Raw genomic sequence first — 20,452 nt, 5'->3', positions numbered from 1 at the left:
GGTGAGAAAGGGTAAGAGACCTGGAGTGAAGGATTCGAGGGTGAGGGACAGTGTTCTGTTTTGTCTGGAAAGGACTGGCACCCAGGAGAATAGGCTGAGCGGCGGCCTGCCTTGCCTGTGGGCCCAGCATCTTAGGATAGATGGCGGGAAGAACACTGAGAAGTGACAATCTAACTGTCCTCTCCACATCAGTGTGGTGACTAGGGGGTTGAGGGCCTGGGCCTGCCCTGTTGGAAGGTATTGGAGCAGATACAGTCATAGGAACTTTTCAGTTCCTGCTTTACACACAGTGTTTCAGCAGAGCAGAACCTGGCATACTGAGGCCTGCAGGTGTCAGCACTGGTCTTAGTCTGGACCTGAGAATGCAGTGATTTTGGACTAGCCTGGCTTTGAGGCTGAAGTTATCAGCCATCCCACTGCAGGTCCTGCCCCTGGGTCCACAGGGCCTCAGGAATCCCAGGAGCATGGGAGAAGACACAGCTTCTGATTCCACTTGGCCTCATTCACCCTGCCCTCACTGGACCCTGACCTTCTGAGGGTATGGCCAGATGGGGCTGGATCAGTGACCATAATTTTTCATCATTCTCCTTTATCTTAGAGCCCGTGCTTTGAAAGGTTTTTCAACCAAACTTCATTCATCTGTAAAGCTGTTTTCCCATTTCTGATCAACACATGTAAGCATGAGGCCAGTCTGTGATCACATGGACTTCACAGCATTCCAGACCATGCTTAATGAGCCTGGAGTGGTGGGGGTGGGAGTGGGGGGGGTGTGTGGGATGAGGTGGGAAGCTCCGTCCTGTGGAGAACAGCAGTGTCCCCTTTGTCCTGTAGGAATCCATGTCCACAGGACTCCTGGAAGGGGAGGGTTGCTCAGTTCTGTAGGCCTGTGAACTGATGAATCTCAGAGACCAGTCAGCATCTTTTACTGCAGCCTTGAGAGTGCCCGTTGGGGTGAAAAGACCAACCATAGCGTAGGGTGGGGCCTTGCCAGACTCCCTTCCCTTTAAGTGAACCCCAAGTGCTGAGAGCCTGACTGTCCTTTCCTGTATGACTCTCACCATAGTTACTTACAGAGCCCTGGTGGGCTCTGTGGACCCCTGCTCCCTGTAGCCTTTCCAGTCAATTTAATCCATGATCCCTGAGTGCCCTGCTCCTCCAGGCAGTCCTCCAGCAGCTTCAACATGAGCATTTAAACACCAGATCTGCTTATGTTGCTGCCCTGCTCACATATCTTACACAGCTCCCTACCGCTCTGAAGATCAACATTCTCAGCACAGCCTGTCTGCCCACCTCTCCAGCTTCTCCACTGGCTGGCCCAGCCTAGCTAGTTCCTGTAGGGGGTGGAGTCATCCAGGCCCATGTAGAAAAAGACTGGAAGCAGAGAGACCGTCGGCCAGGGACAGCATTGCTCAATCTAAGTGACCAAGACTTGGTTATGAGTTGGGAGAACAGGGTGGAAGGCAGCTGGCAGCATTTCATGAAGCCGGGTGCACCGGCAGGGAGCCGCCTATAGAGGGCGCGTGGAGGCCAGACCTCCGCAGGGGCGGGGCCTGTTGCTTAGCGACCAACCTCCGCAGGAGCAGGAGCGTCCATCGCTGCGCTTCTGCAAGCGCGGCTGGAGGAATAGGCTTGATGCGCTCCCCAGAGACCTGGGATCTCTCTGGGAAATCAAAACAATGAGTCTCTAGACTGGACTGTGATCATCAACCTCTCAGTTATCACCTCTGCACCACCCTGCTGGTCAAATAGATGCTCTACTATCTTTGTCTTCATACAGTAGCTACAAGCACCATGAGATCCAACCATCTCATCCTCTGTCTTCCCCTTCTCCACCTGCCCTCAATCTTTCCACTCTTTCTCTCTTTTCTGTGCCTTGGCTCATGCTGAGCCTTCTTCGTAGACTCTTTCCAGTTTTCCCCACTCATCTTTTACTTATCCCTTTCAGACTTAGTCCAGGCGACCCCTCCTCCAGGGTCTCAGCCTGTGGAACCTGCCCAGGCCCTCGGCTGCCCGCTGTCACACTAATCCCACTGAATAGGTGTCCCTCTCACAAGCCCTGAGCTTTCTGGGGGACAGTGACAAGGTTTCATTTGTCTCTGTGTCCCCACTCCCAGCATGGGCTCAGCATTGGTTAGGACTGGAGTTATCCAGGGCTGGTGGCAGAATTTCAGGGCCAGTTTGTGCATTATTAGATGGAGGGTTAAGTTGCCCTGCCTCTGGCCACTCATTCAACTTTGCACATGTGCTCTGCTCTGGCATCACAGAGTGGGCAGAAGAACAGGGAGTCAGCCTTCACTGAAACCCTACTGTGTTCCAAACACCGCACCCCTCCCCTTATTTAATCCTTGCAATGACCCAGGGAAGAGGTATGGTTTCATTTCCTATCTTATAAAGGAAAATGAGGCATAGAGACAAATAATGATTTGACCAAAGTCACACAGCTTATAAAAGGCCTAGGGCATGCAGAGGGCAGCATACATCCCTGGGCACCAGTTCAGTTCAGTTCAGTCACTCAGTCATGTCTGGCTCTTTGCGACCCCATGAACTGCAGCATGCCAGGCCTCCCTGTCCATCACCAACTCCCAGAGTCCACCCAAACCCATGTCCATCGAGTCGACGATGCCATCCAACCATATCATCCTCTGTTGTCCTCTTCTCCACCTGCCCTCAATCTTTCCCAGCATCAGGGTCTTTTCAAATGAGTCAGCTCTTCACATCAGGTAGCCAAAGTATTGGGGTTTCAGCTTCACCATCAGTCCTTCCAATGAACACCCAGGACTGATCTCCTTCAGGATGGACTGGCTGTATTTCTTTGCAGTCCAAGGGACTCTCAACAGTCTTCTCCAACACCATAGTTCAAAAGCATAAATTCTGTGCTCAGCTTTCTTTATAGTCCAACTCTCACAGCCATACATGACCACTGGAAAAACCATCGCCTTGACTAGACAGACCTTTGTTGGCAAAGTAATGTCTCTGCTTTTTAATATGCTGTATAGGTTGGTCATAACTTCCCTTCCAAGGAGTAAGCTCTTTTAATTTCATTGTCAATTTCCATTATGCCGTCAATTACCATCTTGAGATTTTTTTTCTTTTGAACACGAACCACCTGAATGCACCCCCGTTTCTGGGCAGATTCTAGCATAGCCCAGGGAGAGCAGCCTGAGGATGTTTGCCTCCTGAAACCACTGCCCACTCTATTCACTGACCTCCAGGAAGCTAAACCTCCAGAGAGAACGCTGAAATAGGCTTTGTGGTGACCATCGTGGAAAGGGCCCCCGTGGTTTTTGGGCTGGAAGGCTGTCAACACCCACTGTTACCCAAGCCCCAGCTGTGGCCTGGGGCTCAGCTCAAGCCCATGGTGAGAGCTGGGACTGACGGAATGCTTGTTCTTGTGGCCGGAGTGGGGTGTCTTCTAAGGCTCCATCTCTAGGTTTTGGCCCCCCACATCCTTCTGGAGAGAAGCCCTCCCGCCATGACATACCGGTTTTCCTGGAGGGTGGGATGGAGATGCTGTGCAGACAGAACACGCCCCTCTGGGGCTAGGACAGGGAACAAGGTCGTCTCCTTGCCATTCTGAGGATTCCCAGAGCCCCTTCCACTTGTGGATGCTGTGGCCTTGATAGGCCTGGACCTCAGCTCCTGTTACTGGAGAGCTGTTGAGAGGCCCTAGGATGAGCCCTGGCCTCTTCTCCTTGGCCATGGCCCAGAGCCTTGGGGCCCTGCTCTTTCTCCTTGCCTCTTCCTGGCTGTGTGCACTTGGGCACATCACATAACCTCTACAAGCCTCCCTTTGCCCCTGTAGCACTGGCTCAAGTGCGCTGAAGATGCAGGGAGCACTCATGAGAAACACACCTCCGATGCTGCCTCTCAGTGCACAGTGTATGGTCAGAAGATCGAAGGCGGCCTTCTCTGTCAGGAGGCTAAGAATCACACAGGCTAACCACTGTAGTCTCTATGTGCTAGGCGCTGTCTAAGTACTTTCCACAGATTCTCTCTGTGAATTCTCAGAGCAACTCCTTCAGCCAGGCACCGTAATACCTCCATCGTACAGATGGCGAAACTGAGATCCACAGAGGTAAGGTTCTTTCTCTTCATTGTACAGTCTGTAAGTGGCAAGCCAGGATCAAATCTGAGCCCCACCTGAGTCCAGAGCTAAGTTCCTAACTGCACTGGCCTGTCCTGCTTCTCAGCAAAGGACAGTTGTGAGTCTTGGGGAATTCGTGGTCCCCCCCAAGACTTACTGCCCAACTGTAGTCCACCCAGCCCAGCTGCTCTCAAGGCATGTCAACAGACTGAACACAAAGAACAACCTTGCTCAGATCTTATACAAGGACTAAAATTATTTAAAATAAAAACCTTTTATTTTCAATTTGAAAATGAACCCTGGTGGCTCAGATGGTAAAGAATCCGCCTACAATGCAGGAGACCTGAGTTCGGTCCCTTGGTTGGGAAGATCCCTTGGAGAAGGAAATGGCAACCCACTCCAATATTTTTGCCTGAAGAATTTCATGGACAGAAGAGCCCTGGTGGGCTATAGTCCATGGGCTCGCAAAAGAGTCAAACATGACTGAGTGACTAATATACATTTTCATTTTGAAAATGAGCAAAGAAGCATGAAGTTGATTTTTTAATGCATAATAAAAGTTTACTAAAATTTAAATATACACCCTTCTACAAGGTAGAGGGGAAATTTATCAATAATGGTGCTGTTAATTAAGGTAACCTAGGAAACAGTTTTGATTTTCACCAGAATGATTTCTCTTCATACTCATTTTTTCATCTTTCTCCAGACTTTTTATTTGTTTTTTGTTTTAAAATAATTAAAGAATTGTGAATATAAGTAATTCATGAAAATGGTTAACAACTTAAAAGTAGAAACCAGAAACAGATTTTTTTCCCCCTACTTCTGTTACCCATTCTCATTTCTTTCCTTGGAGACGTCTCCTCTTTTTGCTGTCTCCTTCCAGAGATGATTTGCACATGCTTTTTGTTTGTTTAACTAAACTTCGATTTTGAGAAAATTATAGATTCACATGCAGTTCTAAGAAATAACACAGAAATCTCACGTAATGTTTACCCAATTCACCCCAATTAGGCACTAATCAGAAGCAGCAAATTGATACAGCCCACTCAGATTTTTGAGATTCAGTGTTATGTTTTAAATTTGAGTTCATTTTTGTTTGAGGTGTGAGGTTGAGATTCATTTTTTAGCCTGTAAGCTGTGTGTTAGTAGCTCAGTTGTGTCTCACTCTTGGCAACCCCATGGACTATATAGCCTGCCAGGCTTCTCTGTCTATGGAATTCTGCAAGCAAGAATACTGGAGTGGGTAGCCATTCCCTTCTCCAGGGGATCTTCCTGACCTAGGGATTGAACCTGAGTCTCCCGCATTGCAGGCAGATTCTTTACTATGGGCCTGTGGATGTCTAATTGTTCTGGTACCATGTGTATAGAGGCTATATTTCCTTCATTTAATTGTTTTTGCACCTTTGTCAAAGATAAGACCTATTTGTGTGGGTCTATTTCTGAATTCTCAAATCTGTTCCACTGATAGGTTTTTTTTTTTTTAAAACACACACAGGGGAGCGCGTGATTCACACTGTTCTGCACACTTCTCTTCATTAACACCAGATCAGGATTTCTGAGCCTTTTTTGAGCCATGGACTCCGTTGTCAGCCAGGCAAAACCTATGATCCCTTCTCAGATCAGTGCTTTAAATGGATAAAAATAAAGCACATAAGGTTACAGAGGAAATCAATTATGTTTAATGTACTTGGCAAAATAGAGAAATACGTTAGTGGTTGTAAAACACATACTTCTTTACTAACACATTAAAAAACAAAATCTATTGCTGGATCTAATCACTATTAACAGTTTCTAAGTAGTGATATAATTAATATTTTGAGTTATTTGCAGCCACTGTAAAGTGATATAAGAAAAGCTGTGATTTCTATTGGTGACCAGTTCAGTTCAGTTCAGTTCAGTCACTCAGTCGTGTCCGACTCTTTGCGACCCCATGAATTGCAGCATGCCAGGCCTCCCTGTCCATCACCAACTCCCAGAGTTCACTGCCAATTCTACTGGAATGGGTGGCCTGCACTTGTAATTGATGGAAATGTGGAATTATAGTTAGAGATTAGTGCAAATCAAGATGTAATTTTCCCCCAGCCAAGTTCACAGAGCCATTAATGCTCTTCAGGACCCCAGTTATGAACTTCTGCATCAGAGCTTGGAAATCCTCCTGGCCTCATTCTTGTTAGCAGCTGAGTAGTACTTCATTGCATGGATGCACCTTAATTTATGTAACCAGTGTCCTGCTATGAGACTTTTAGGTTCTTTCCAATCTTTTACTGTTAATGCTAACTTAAATGTTTAAAGGTTTCTCTGGCTATGATTTTCTTCTCAAGAAGGGCTACTAAGCTGACCCCTCCACATTCAGAGAGACCCTCGGCTGGGCACACACACATAGCTGATCTGCAGGGAGCATCTGGGTGAGCAGGCCCCGGACCACCTCTCCCTCCTTCTGGGCTGTCCACCCTCCACACCGTCACGTCCTTTGCCCCTGCCCTCAAGCCCAGGCTCGGGATTCCACGCCATCCCCGATGAGCGAGTGTGTAGGCAGGCTGGGGAGGGTTCCCCCGGCCGAGTCGCATCCTGTGAGCAGATGTACAGCTCCACTATGCCTTTGTGCTACGTTTAATTAACAGCAGATCACGAGATGCTAACATTATATCATGTCAGCTCTTGCATTTGAGCTAACACAGGCATTGGCCTGTCAGTAATTAGCTGCTGGGTGGTGTCTTTTCTTCATCTTTTTTTTTTTTTAATTGAAATCAGAGCATCTTTTTTCTTTCTCTCTTTCTTCTTCTTGGTAGTAGATGGAGTCCATGGAACACTCTGTGTGGACTTGGCTATTTTTCCACATTCATGGACAATTAATTCCTAGCTCTAATACAGTTACCCAGCAAACACTGAGTTGCCTCCCAACGTTGTCAGCAATTTGCTGGAACAGTTGCTCCCCCTGTCCCTACCATGTGGGGAAATAAGAGGCAATAACACCTCATTCTGAAATGTGTGAAACCTATCTGAATTGGAATCCCTAACCATTTCCCTGTCAGTCTTTAATTAAGTTGGTGTTTTTCAACATCTGGCTTTTGTTGGTTTTTTTTTTTTTTTCAATTTGGAGTGAATCTTTTTGCTAACACCATATACTAGCCTCAGTTGTAGGGTGATGTCAACCACCATCTTCAACATCAGCAGTGGCTCATATTCTTTCCACAGAGTTAAAAACATCTAGCAGGTGCCAGTGATCAACCAGACTTTGTGCTGGGCTCCTAGAATTAGGAGGCCATTTCCCCTCCACATCCCAACCCAGGCACTCTAATACCCTGATCTGAGCACTCCTCTATATGAAACGCTCCTCTGGCTCCCCACCACTCCAAGTCCCAACTGTCCAGGCTGGCCTGCGGGCCTTTCACAACCCACAGTCCAGCTGACCATTCCAGAGTCTCCTATGCCTCTTTATCCCTGTTGCGCTAAAATTTCCCCAAACACCTCATTCATGCAGCATCCTCTGTCTGGGCCACCCCAGGCCTGGCCCTCCTCAGCACCTCCATGGAGCTGCTCCAAGGCTCCTCGTGCTCTCCTTTTGCCCTACACATCTCCCTCCAAAACCTTACTGCACTCACTTGCCTCTTCTGTTGAGTTTGTCGCAGGAAAGGATGACATCCAACTCACCCATCGAGGTCACCAGTGATGGCCTCATGGCCAAATCCCACAGTCAGTTCTCTGACCTCTGTTCCCTCGACCTTCTGACATATCTTATGCACATTTCTCTAGACTTCCAGGAGGCTGGTCTCTCCTGGTTCCTGCCCTGCACCTGCTTCTTTATCCATTGCACTCTTCCCCCATTTCTGCCTGCTTTCTGGATGTTGGAACGCCTCGGGCATGTCCTGAACCCTCTTTTCTTCTTGACAATGCTGTTTCTCTGGAGCTGGCTTGTCCGAGTCCACATCTTTACCCTCAGACCAGTGTGCTATAAGGGCTGGCCTGGGCTCTGTGTGTTAGCTATATCTATGCAACCTCTCTTCCTGCATGTCTATAAGGTGTCCTGGCAGGAAACAGAAGTTGACTTGAAGGTTCAAAATTAGATTAGAAAACTGTGTTCCTAGAGCAAGCTGGAGCTTGTGGAGGTTGCTGTCTTCAGACAGACCACAGGTGTCTTCAACTGTGGTCATGGAGGGATGTAACTTTAGCTTGAAAAAGAAAAAGCTCAGACCGTAGAGGGAACTGAGCTGAAACAGCCCTGCTGCTGCTGCTGCTGCTAAGTTGCTTCAGTCGTGTCCGACTCTATGCAACCCCATAGACGGCAGCCCACCAGCCTTCCCCGTCCCTGGGATTCTCCAGGCAAGAACAATGGAGTAGGTTGCCATTTCCTTCTCCAGTGCATGAAAGTGAAAAGTGAAAGTGAAGTCGCTCAGTCGTGTCTGACTCTTAGCGACCCCATGGACTGCAGCCTACCAGGCTCCTCCGTCCATGGATTTTCCAGGCAAGAGTACTGGAGTGGGGTGCCATTGCCCTACCTTGCTCTTTTCCCACCTTCTGATCTCCTGCTGGTGCTTTCCATTGGCCAAACCCAACCAGAAGCCACAGGACAGAAGAGCCAGGGGTAGGGGTGGGGTTGGGGGTCGAGGGGATGCAGTTCACAGTGCTCTAACTCAACCCCTTGGGCGCAGAATAGGGCAGGAGGGCAGAGAATAGTTGGGGTGGTGGGCAAACAGTCACTATCACCATTCACCCTGTGCAACTCATCTTCAGAACGGGAAGAGGGACACAAGCCATCAGTGCTGTATCGCCCTGGAAGGATGCTCACTTCAGTCATGCTCTCGCCTGAAGCCTGAAATGGAGTATCAGCTACATGGCAGGAATGGGAAAGAAACTGACCAGTCAGCGTGAGACTTAGACCGTGGCTGCAGGCCCCAGGTCTGTAGCTGGTTGAGAGGCAGAGGCAGATCATCATTACTACTTCTTCCTAGCACTCCTTCTCTGTTCCCCTCACATGCTGTCGGCCCCTCTGCTGGTGGGAGTTCTGTGCTTGGGAGGGTGACCCAGGTCTTCTTCCATATAGGGCTCCAGTCCTTTGTCAGCCCATCACTGTCATTTGCTGCAGACTCCCGCCGCCTGTTTTAGAAGCTATGGAAGCATCTCTCCCTGACCTCAGTGGCTCTGCAGGTTCCAGGCCCAGTTTGCTTTTCCCTCTTGTGCAGCAGAGCCCAGTTGCCCCTTAATAATCAAGGTCACCTACTCAGACCAGCTCGACCGCTCTTTGCCTGTCAGTTCAATAGCATGAGGAGCTCAAAGTAGCCAAGAGGAAGCCCAGCTTCAAATTTAGTGGAGCCATGGCAGCATTTCCTGGTGGAAGCCTTGAGAACTAGCACCCCCAAGCCCGCTGAACCCATGGCCACTGTTGTAGTTTGGATCCTTCAAAAGTAGGCTCCAGGGATAGCTTAGTTGTAGATGTGATTTGTGAAGGAGATGCTCTTGGGGGAGACCAGTTAGGAAGCAGGGGAGCAGGATAGGGAAGGGGGAGCATAAAGAAGGGATGTCATTTCAGACTAGCTCAGCCTCAGCCCGGAACTACTGTGCACATGCTGCCTCCCTTTCCCTGGGTGTGAGGCCAGAGAACTGGGCTCTCATGCTTCTTCCCCCCTCATCAATGGTGAAGGGCCACCCTGGGGTGACGTCAGTGCCCAGGCACCTCTGGCTGGCTGAATCTGTGTGCCAGGCAGGCTCTGAAACCCCAAGTGATGTTCTCTGAAAAGGCCTCAGCTGCATCTGTTGGGAGCAAAAGCACTCTGAACCCAGGAGGGGCCCAAACATGGAAAAGAAGAATCTGAGGGAATCTGGGCAGAGATCCAACACGAACTGTTATGTTGCAGAGACATGAAGCAAAAATTCCGTAAGTGGGTTATGAAGGTGTCGCCACGAGTAGACTGTGGGTAATGGTTGCACTGTTGTGAATACACTCAAAACCATTGAAGTATACACTTTCAATAAGTGAATGACATGGCATGTGCAGTGAAGCTGCTATTTTTTGGAAAAGTGAGTGGGGATGCTTCTGGTGGGAGATAGCATTGTACCCTGGTCACTGGTCCTGACGCACACCCCATCCTAAGAGGCGGACCCTCTACATCATCACGGGGGGCTGCCTGCCAGCTGGTGCTGTAACGAAGCCTCCAGCAGTCCATCCCACCACCTGCAAGCCCCTTGCCACAGCGCTTTCCCTATTAATTGCATTTCTGGGTTTGAGGCACACCGTGGCGATGGATAAAGCCTTCTGTAAGACCACAGATGGTGGTGCTGGCAGAAGTATCCAGCAGAGAAGGCACATCTATACCTAGATTCCATCAGGATTAATTGATGCATGATGGAAGACATCCAAGGTAATCAGCTTGCCATCCTTGTGGTTTCCTGGGGCGCAGGGCAATGCTGGCCTGTGTTATTAGCAGACCACTCACTCTGCCACAGCAGTACTCATCTCCGCTTCGGTCAGGGAAATCCATGCTGTCGAGCCTGTGAACAGCCTTCCTCCCTGCTGTTGCGGATCAGTGTTTGTGTCTTCCCCAAATTCACATGGTGAAGCCCTCACCCCAGTGTGGCCATGGGAGATGGGACTTCTAAGGAAGTAATTAAGGTTAAGTGAGGTCATATGTCTGGGGCCCTGATCCTATAGAAACAGTCTTTATAAGAAGAGATGCCAGAGAATATTAAATCATAAAATATTAAAGGTTAATGTAGGAAAGATGTTTTATAGCCTTGCAGGGAAGACCTTTCTAATTATAACAAAAAATTCAGAGTACATAAAATTAAGGATTGACAAATGCATGATAAACTCTTCATGGCACTAAGAAGATAGAAAAGTCAAAACAAGTGACCAGCTGGAACAAAAAAAGAGCTTGTGACACCTGTCACAAAGGGCTATTTTTGCTCTAATATGTAGAGACCACCTACAAATCACCGAGGAAAAGGCTTTCCATCCATGCACAGAAGAGGCCAGGGGGCACAAGGCAAGGTGGCGCCGTTCACAAGCCAAGAGAAGAGGCCTCAGAATGAAACCTGCCTGCACGGTACCTTAATCCTGGACTCCCCACCCTCCAGAACTGTGCAGTAGGTTCTCTTGTTTAAGCCACCCGGTCTGTTGTGGCAACCCGAGCAGACGAATCCACCAGCTGCCACGCTCGCTTTGGTCATGAGCCCACTGAACTGGGGATAGAGATTAATTGATGTCTGCAAGATGGATCCTTGTGTTCCGCTAGTTACTGAGAGCCTCACGGGCAGTGGCTGCCCTCTGGTGCACACTTCCTGAGAGGTGAGTATTTTACACACTGCCTATTTTGAGAGGGCCAGCCACATACTCGTCTCCTTTTCACCAGTTTTCCAATCTTGTTCTTTCCAAAACCTTGAGCAGCCTGCTAACCCGTACACCTCTGCCCACGAATCACTATGGATCCATATCTCAGGCCATCCCTCCTTCCTCTGAAGTGGATGTCAGGTAGCAGTTATCTTTTTCTATCTTTTTTGATCTGCCTCCCGGAATAATGGAAATAAAAACAAAAATAAACAAATAGGACCTACTTAAAAGCTTTTGCACAGCAAAGGAAACAATAAACAAAATGAAAAGACAACCCACAGATTGGAAGAAAACATTTGCAAATGATGTGATCAACAAGGGATTAGTCTCCAAAATTTATAAACAGCTCATGACGCTTAACATCATCAAAACAAGCAACCCAGACAAAAAATGAGCAGAAGATCTAAATAGATATTTCTTCAAAGAAGACATACAAATGGTCAAGAGGCACATAAAAAGATGTTCAACATTGCTAATTATTAGAGAAATGCAAATCAAAACTATAATAAGATATCACCTCACACCCATCAAAATTACTACTATCAAAAACTCCATGAACAATAAATGCTAGGGAGGGTGTAGATGGAAGGGAACACTCCTACAGTGTTGATGGGAATGAAAATTGGTACAGTTTACACTGGAGACTCTCATATAGTTCTCTCACTATGGAGAACTCTATAGAGATTCCTTAAAAACCTAAAAACTGAGCTACCATATGACCCTGCAATCCCACTCCTGGGAATATATCCAGAGAAAAACGTGGTCCAAAAGGACACCAGCACCCAAATGTTCACTGAATCACTATTTACAACAGCCAGGACATGGAAGCAACCTAACTGTCCATCAACACAGGAATGGGTAAGCAGATGTAGTACATATATATCATGGAATATTACTCAGCCATTAAAAAGAATGAATTAATACCATTTGCAGTAACACGGACGGGCCTAGAGAGTGTCATACTGAGTGAAATAAGTCAGATAGAGAAGGAGAAATATCATATGACACCCCTTATATGCAGACTCTAAAAAGAAATGATAAAAATGTACTTGTTTACAAAACAGGAACAGACTCACAAACTTAGAGAACAAACTTCTGGTTGCCAGAGGGGAAGGATGAGGGGAAGGGATCATTAGGGAGTTTGGGATTGACATGTACACACTGCTATATTTAAAATGGGTAACCAACCGGACTGTATAGCACAGGGAACTCTGCTCAATGTTATATGGCAACCAGGAAGGGAGGAGGGTTTGGGGGGAAATGCACACTTATAAGTGTAAGGCTGAGTCCCTTTGCTGTCCACCTATCACAACATTGCTAATTGGCTCAACTCCAATACAAAATTAAAAATTCAAAAAAAAGTTGCCCTCTGAAAGCCCCCTCCCCCAAACGATACTGCTGTGATTTGTGTCGAGAGTGCTCTGCCTGTGTTTCTCTCTAGGAGTTTTATAGTGTACCCACAGAAGGATCTCCTTTCACCACTGTTTCTCATTGCAGCCCCCGCATGGGGTTATGATGCAGCCCCATCCACTCTGGCTGGCGGTGACCCACCAAGCGCACCCGTCTGTAAATCAGGCTCCCAGTGGCTTCTCTTCAGGGAATTCTCCAAAGGAGAGGGCGGAGCCCAGCAGTAGCTTCCATGGGCGTCTAAGCCACGTATTCACATGATGGACTAACACCTCCGGACCAGCTGCGGTCCTTGTCGTGCGTGCATCTGTGCCGAGTGTGGGAACGCTGCTCCCCACACTCAACTCTGTGGTTTGGAGAAGTGGATAAAATCCAGTGCGCTTGTTTCCTGTGACTGCATAACAAATCACTACAAACGCAGTGGCTTCAAACCACGCCCGGTTATTATCTTGCAGTTTCTGTAGGTCAGAAGCTGGCTAAGTGCGTAACTGGATTCTCTGCTCAGAGTCTCATCGGCTGAAACCCATGTGTTGGCCAGGGCTGCAATGTCACCTGTGGCTCAGGGCCCTCCTACAAGCTCAGTCAGGTTGTTGGCAGATTTTGTTTCCTAGTCAGTGTTGGACTGGGGTCCCCATCTTCTTTTTGGCTGTTGGTTGGGAATTATTCTCAGCTCCAAGAGACCACTCTCTGGTCCTAGGCATGTAGGCCTCTTACAACATGGCAGCCTACTTCTTCTAAGCCAACAGGAGAATCTCTTTGCAGGCTGCTATGATTGGGTTGTATATATTGTCACAGGACTATCCCATCATATTTAGACAAAAGGGGAGAGGAATCTACAGGACATGGACTCCTGAAGTCACTTTAGAATTCTGCCTACACACCTATCATACAGGGTCCCCACAAGAAACAGCATGCTCCAATTAAGATAATTTAAGGAGGTCTAATAAAGGGATGAATAAAAAGCTCTGGCAAGGAGTAGGAAACCGCAAGGACAGTGTGGTACCTAGAGAGCTTGGTTAGCATCCCTGCGTGGCTGAGTGGGGAGGGGACAGAGCAGCTAGTGGAATGTGGGAGGAGAGAAGAGAAGATAGAAGTCTGCTATGAAAGAGCAGGGACCTCCCCCATGGACACTCCACTCCGACTCCCTCCTCTCCTCCCTCTAGTCTCTTGCTGGGGCTCTGCTATGCTGAGCCCAGTCAAGAGCCAGAGGGCCAGGGCGCCCCTTGATGCACTGCACAGTTCAGCCTCTGGAGCACAGAGCAGGGGAGAAGACAGGCACTGGGAGGGGAGGCAGCAGGAGGACATCCAGGCAGCAGCAGCTCAGGGCACCAAGTCCTTCAGTGTCCCCCCTGGCCATGGGGTCCATTCTCTCCCAGAGCCTGGAAGAGCTGCCAAGGGAGGAGAGCAAGATGGGTCCCCAAATCTTAGTGTTCTGTGCTCTGACTGTATGGGGGCCATGCCCAGGATCACACCTCACGCCAATCTGCATCAGTTACTCCAAGTCCTGTTGGATCTACTTGGTCATAAGCCTCAAGTGGCAAGACAGTTTGTACTATAGTCTGGACCAAATACAGAGCCACTCTTACTTTGGCCCCATTTAAAACTGGCAGGCATACTACTTCCTCAGTAAATGGTCAGAGCTGCACTCCCAGTATATGCAGCCTCCAAAACCCTGAGGCCCCTTCAGCGCCATGCCTCTTCTTTAGGGGTAGTTGGTACCAGGTGTAACCACAAGTCTTTCATTCTAGAGGAGCAAACCCAAATTCTATCTCTTCCCACCCTCTGGTCTACTGGAAGCCAGAGAGCGAAGGAGTCCAGGAGATACTGTTCACAGAGGTCATCCCCGCTGGACACACGGTGCAGACGGGATCTGCGTGAGATGCAGACGGAGAGTAACTGACCCCACATCTCAAACTGGATGTCACAAAATAGCTCTCTCCGCTTTCTCAAGTCACCTCTAACCCCTGTCCCCACCGTCACCTCCTGCCTGGTGAAGGGCAGTAGCTGTCTAACTGGACACCTTGCCTCCCTTTTCTCCCCACACCATTATCTGTAAACAACTAGAGTGACCTTTATATATGAATCAAATCAAGTCCCTCCTGCAATGGCTCCCTTGCTCTTCCAAGAAAGCCCCAACTCCTGAGGTTCTGAGTCAAATGGCCACCACCCAGGCTGGTACATGAGACAAATTCATCGTTAGTCCATGCACAACCCACTTTGATGTGCTTGTTTGTTTTTAATAATGTGATCAAAAAAAAATAATAATGTGATCAGCACCCATCATTCCATTGCTCCAGACAAAAGCCAGGTCCTTGACAGTATCCATCCAACCATCTGGTACCCAGTTCTGCCATCACCTCCCCCACCCACTGTAACCAGCATCCTGAATCCTGGTGTCTCATCCACTACTTTCCTTTTTTTATTTCATCACATCCATATGTTTTCTTAAATGGTTTTTAAGTTATTTTGGGCTGCTGTCTTTGGGGCTCTTTTCACACTCATCTACGTTGTCGTGGCTGCTGTAGCCTGTTGGTTTTACCTGCTGTGTGGTGTTCCTGTGTGGCACCCCAAGTTTCTCCCATTGTCCCTCTTGCTGGCACTTGGGGTGTAGGTTTGGCTGTAGGGACATTGCTGCGATGGATATCACTGTCCAGGCGCCTGTTGGCCCACCTGCTGCCACTCTTCCTCTCACCCACCTCATGCCAGCCACCATGACCCCTTAGTTCATACTCCAAATTCATTGCTGCCCCAGGGCCTTTGCACCTGCTGCTTCCTCTTCCTGGAATGCTTTTTTTGTGGGTCTGATCTCATGTAGTGTCACATTCCACGGGGCACTTGTTTGATTACTTTATTTTGAAGAGCCAAGTTCTGGTTGAGGAATGCTTGTGATATGAAAACAACCTCCATTGTCTTGGACACTTCCGAGGGTTACCTGCAAAACTGGTAGAAAAGAGATAGAGAGCATTTTATCACTGTTAGAGTCAGCATTCAGGGAGTGAGACCTGCCAGTTGTGAGGGCTGCCTGAGGCCACACAGCTGTGCTATTTCCTTGGATGTATGAGAGTCTGCAAGCAACAGTTAGAACTGGACATGGAACAACAGACTGGTTCCAAATAGGAAAAGGAGTATGTCAAGGCTGTATATTGTCACCCTGCTTATTTAACTTATACGCAGAGTACATCATGAGAAACACTGGGCTGGAAGAAGCACAAGCTGGAATCAAGATTGCCGGGAGAAATATCAATAACCTCAGATATGCAAATGACACCACCCTTATGGCAGAAAGTGAAGAAGAACTAAAAAGCCTCTTGATGAAAGTGAAAGTGGAGAGTGAAAAAGTTGGCTTAAAGCTCAACATTCAGAAAACGAAGATCATGGCATCTGGTCCCTTCACTTCATGGGAAACAGATGGGGAAACAGTGGAAACAGTGTCAGACTTTATTTTTGGGGGCTCCAAAATCACTGCAGATGGTGACTGCAGCCACGAAATTAAAAGACGCTTACTCCTTGGAAGGAAAGTTATGACCAACCTAGATAGCATATTCAAAAGCAGAGACATTACTTTGCCAACAAAGGTCCGTCTAGTCAAGGCTATGCTTTTTCCAGTGGTCATGTATGGATGTGAGAGTTGGACTGTGAAGAAGGCTGAGTGCCGAAGAATTGATGCTTTTGACCTGTGGTGTTGGAGAAGACTCTTGAGAGTCCCTTGGACAGCAAGGAGATCCAACTAGTCCATTCTGAAGGAGATCAGCCCTGGGATTTCTTTGGAGGGAATGACGCTGAAGCTGAAATTCCAGTACTTTGGCCACCTCATGCGAAGAGTTGACTCATTGGAAAAGACTCTGATGCTGGGAGGGATTGGGGGCAGGAGGAGAAGGGGACGACAGGATGAGATGGCTGGATGGCATCACTGACTTGATGGACGTGAGTCTGAGTGAACTCCGGGAGTTGGTGATGGACAGGGAGGCCTGGTGTGCTGCAATTCATTGGGTCGCAAAGAGTTGGACACGACTGAGTGACTGAACTGAACTGACTGATGAGAGTCTGCAGAGCTCAGTGGGTCCAAACCCCTTGTTCTTCAGAAGAAGAATCTGAGGCCTGAGGAGATGAGTGACTTCCCAAGGTACAGAGCCAGGCCTCGACAGCAATACCCCTGCTTCCTAGAGCATCAGGCTTTTCCAGGACGTCATTCATCAAGGACAATGTGCCAGGTACAGGGGATACAAAATCTTTCTACTTTTCTGGCCTTGAAGGCAGGAATGATGCTGTTGATGGAGCACCAACTTTGGAGCCAGAAAACCTGAGTTCTAATTCCTGGCTTCTCCACTAAGCACCTGCGTGACCTTGGGTAAGATATCTCCCCGCTCTGAACCTCGGTTTCCTCCCCTGCTGAGTCGAGATGACAGCAGTACCTTCACCTCTCCTAAGATGGAGCCTGCAGGCTCCAGCTGCTGCAGAGTGGGCAGGGGGTATTCCTCGGAGTGTGGAAGCCATCAGTGTGAGGGGATGCTGGTGAGGGGTGTCAGGGAGCTGCAGAGATGAAGCTCAGCTTCTCTCTCCATTGGTCTGAGAGGCTATACGTGCTCAAGGGTGTCTACAACTCTTGAAAGAACAAGGACAGAAGAAGCTGAGATGGCTGCTCTCACAGCCCTCTGCCCAGCAGGTCTGATGACTCTCACTACGGGAACATGTGTTTGCCACTGCAGGCCTTGAATGTCTTATAAAACTCACAATTTGTTCAAAAGAATAAACAGCATGAAAGGGGATGCGGAGCCTTCATCCAGGGCTGGCGGGGGCGGGGAGCTGCTCGGGGCTGGTTTCCATTTAAACCAGATTTGGAGGCGTCGGTTCTCAGCTCTGGGTCTGGGAAGCCCTGCCGGGTGCACATTGTGTGCTTGACTCTGGCCTTGGGTGAAGGACCCAGGGCCTCGTTTTCTTTACCTGTGAAACAGGGATAACGATGGAATTATTCTATGCGGTATAAGATTAATATACGTAAAGTGCTTAGAACAGTACCCAGGAATGATGAACAACTATGCTTACAGAAGGCAGGCAGGCGTGTATTCTGTGACACCCAGAGGGGTCAGCGCTGTGACAGAGGAAGCCTGCGGCCCTGGGAACCCAGGGAGGTCTCCAAAGAGGCAGAGGGGGGTTCCTGGAGCAGGAGACACCAGTTTTCCAGATATAAATTGGAGACAGGATGGACAGATATTGGGACCTGGCAGAAAAGCAGCACACATAAAGGTTATGAGATAGGAATAGGTTTTTCATATTCGAGAAACTAAGAGAAATTCCCTGGGGTTGAGAGCACCAGGGGCTGGGTCCAGGAATTATGGGCTGCCTTTAGAGGATGTGCCAGACCAGGCTGTAGCATTGGAGAAGGCTTCCCGAAGGAAGTGATGCTCAGGCTTGGTGCTGAAGAATAGGCGGGTATTAGTACTGTGAGGAAGGCAGGGAAAGGCATTCCAGGTGCGGGGAACAGCACATGCAAAGGCCTGGAGACCTGAGAGAGCAGACGCAGTGTGTGGACCTGTGTCAGCTGGTTGAGCTGAATGGGTCAAGAGTGGACTAAGGTGGTACTAGTGGTAAAGAACCTGCCTGCCAGTGCAGGAGACACAGGAGATGCAGGTTCCATCTCTGGGTTGGGTAGATCCCCTGGAGGAGGGCTTGGCAACCTTGCCAAGAATTCTTGCCTGGAGAATCCCATGTAGTCTGGCGGGCTACAGTCCATAGGGTCGCAAACAGTTGGACACGACTGAAGTGACTTAGAACGCACATGAAAGTCAAGTGGATTTAAGAACAAGAGGGCTCTGGAGTGATGGTGAGGCAGGAAGGGAAAGACAGTAGATGAGTGTGAACTGCTGTTTTGAAAACTGAGCTCTGAAGGGTCGGACAGAAATAAGAAGTAGTTGATGAGGGAAGGGCCTCTGTCGGTGTATGTGTCAAGATGAGGACCTTAAGTGCTGATGAGAAAAGAGCAAAGAGGCTGCAAATGGAGGAGGCAGAGGATGGGGGTGTTTGTGGGTTTGGAGGCCAGCTGTCAGACAGGGTCATGTGATTGTCACAGAGGGCCATCAGTATGCCCTACTCTGGGGGAGCAGGAAGTGGGGCTGTGGCTGGGGGTCTGAGAAGGAGGAGAGAAAAGAGGTTTGCTGTTAGCTCCGGGAGAGTCTGTCACCAGCGCCTGGACAGGACTGGCCCGCGGGGTCTTCAGTGTGAGCACTGGATGGGTGGAGGGGTGTGGGGCTGGGAAGGGGCCCCAGGGGCAAGGCTGGGGCCGCGCTAATTCTGGATGTGAACTGCAGCTGGGCCCCAGGTGCCCAGTGACTGTCCTGGCAGCGTTGGGGGTTCTGGGGCAATAGGAGTAACCAGGAGTCAGGCTTTGGGGAGGGAGGACAATGATGAAGGCCCTGGGCCCTGGGCTGTGGGTGAGAGGTTGGGAGAGCAGGTTCTCCAGGCTTTGGAAGCCCTCCTCTTCAGAGCCAGACTCCTCTCTAGAGGGTGCCAGGATGGCACACCCTCCCCAGCACATCCCTGGGCCCCTGCCACACCTGCTCGGCATCTCTAGGCCTCCTTGCTCCCCGGTGAGATGAGCAGGAGGAGGTTAGACATCTCCAGGATGACCTGCTCTAATCTCTCCAGGCAATTTGGTTTGGCTGTGGTCAGGAGCTTGTCCAAGGTTGCATGGTGAATCCAAGGGCATTCAGGCCTCTCGCCCCTTCCTCCACCCGGAATAGCCCTCTGCAGTCGGTTGGGACCCCAGGTCTTCTCCAACCACCAATTCAGGCAGCAGGGCTGCGAAGTGCCGCTGGGGAAAGCTGAAGGAATGGCCACAAGGGGGCACCAGGACCCAAGCCAACCAGATGCTCCAGCAGAGACTGCTCCCCTGTGCCTGTTTAATTTATTTCAAAGGGGCGATTAGCCGCAAGGAGAATTTGAAGGTTTTTCATGGGGTAGGGCTTCTCCCGTCCTGGAGAGGAGGCGGGAGGCCCAGCTCAATGCCCAGTTCTTCCAGAGACCTTGGGCGAGTCCCAGCTCACGCTGTCTGGGCCTGTTTCCTATTGGTCAGTGGTGGTGCCTTCTCCACTGGGTGGGTGTGGGAAGTGGAGGGAGGGAGGTGGGTCCACCAGGAGAGGGCCCAGCAGTGCCTGTGTCTTCCCATCTCCACCCTGCAGTGATCTGTGCCCGGTCCCGCCAAACCCCTGCCCATGGAGTCCTTCATGAGCATTCCTGGTCAGGAGGATGTTTCCACACTGCCCTAACCCCCACACCCCTCTAGGAAGTCAGAGCCCTGACTGCTGGTGTGGAAACCGAGGGACAAGAAGCTGAATGCTTTTGAGACCACCTGCCTGAAAATGCCCACAGCAGGGGCAGCTGGCCAGGGCCTTGGGCTCTGTTTGTTTCCAGGCTCTATGAGCAGCCAGGAGCCAGAATCCCTCCGGGGACCAGGATTAGGGGCAGCAAACAGACTCATCAGCCAGTATAAGGCTGCTGCGTGGGACAGAGTGCTGAGCCCTGGGGCGAGGGTTGCAAAGTTTAGAAATCCCGAGAAGGGGCCAGCGATCTGCTTTTGTTGCAGTGGCCCCAAGGGGTTCTAAACCAGAACCCTCTGAACCAAAGCCATATGAGACCCCACT

This window comes from Bos taurus, chromosome 3, assembly GCF_002263795.3.
Source record: "Bos taurus isolate L1 Dominette 01449 registration number 42190680 breed Hereford chromosome 3, ARS-UCD2.0, whole genome shotgun sequence".
Classification (NCBI taxonomy): Eukaryota; Metazoa; Chordata; class Mammalia; order Artiodactyla; family Bovidae; genus Bos; species Bos taurus.
The sequence above is the reverse complement of the archived record's forward strand: the minus strand, read 5'-3'. Positions refer to the sequence as shown.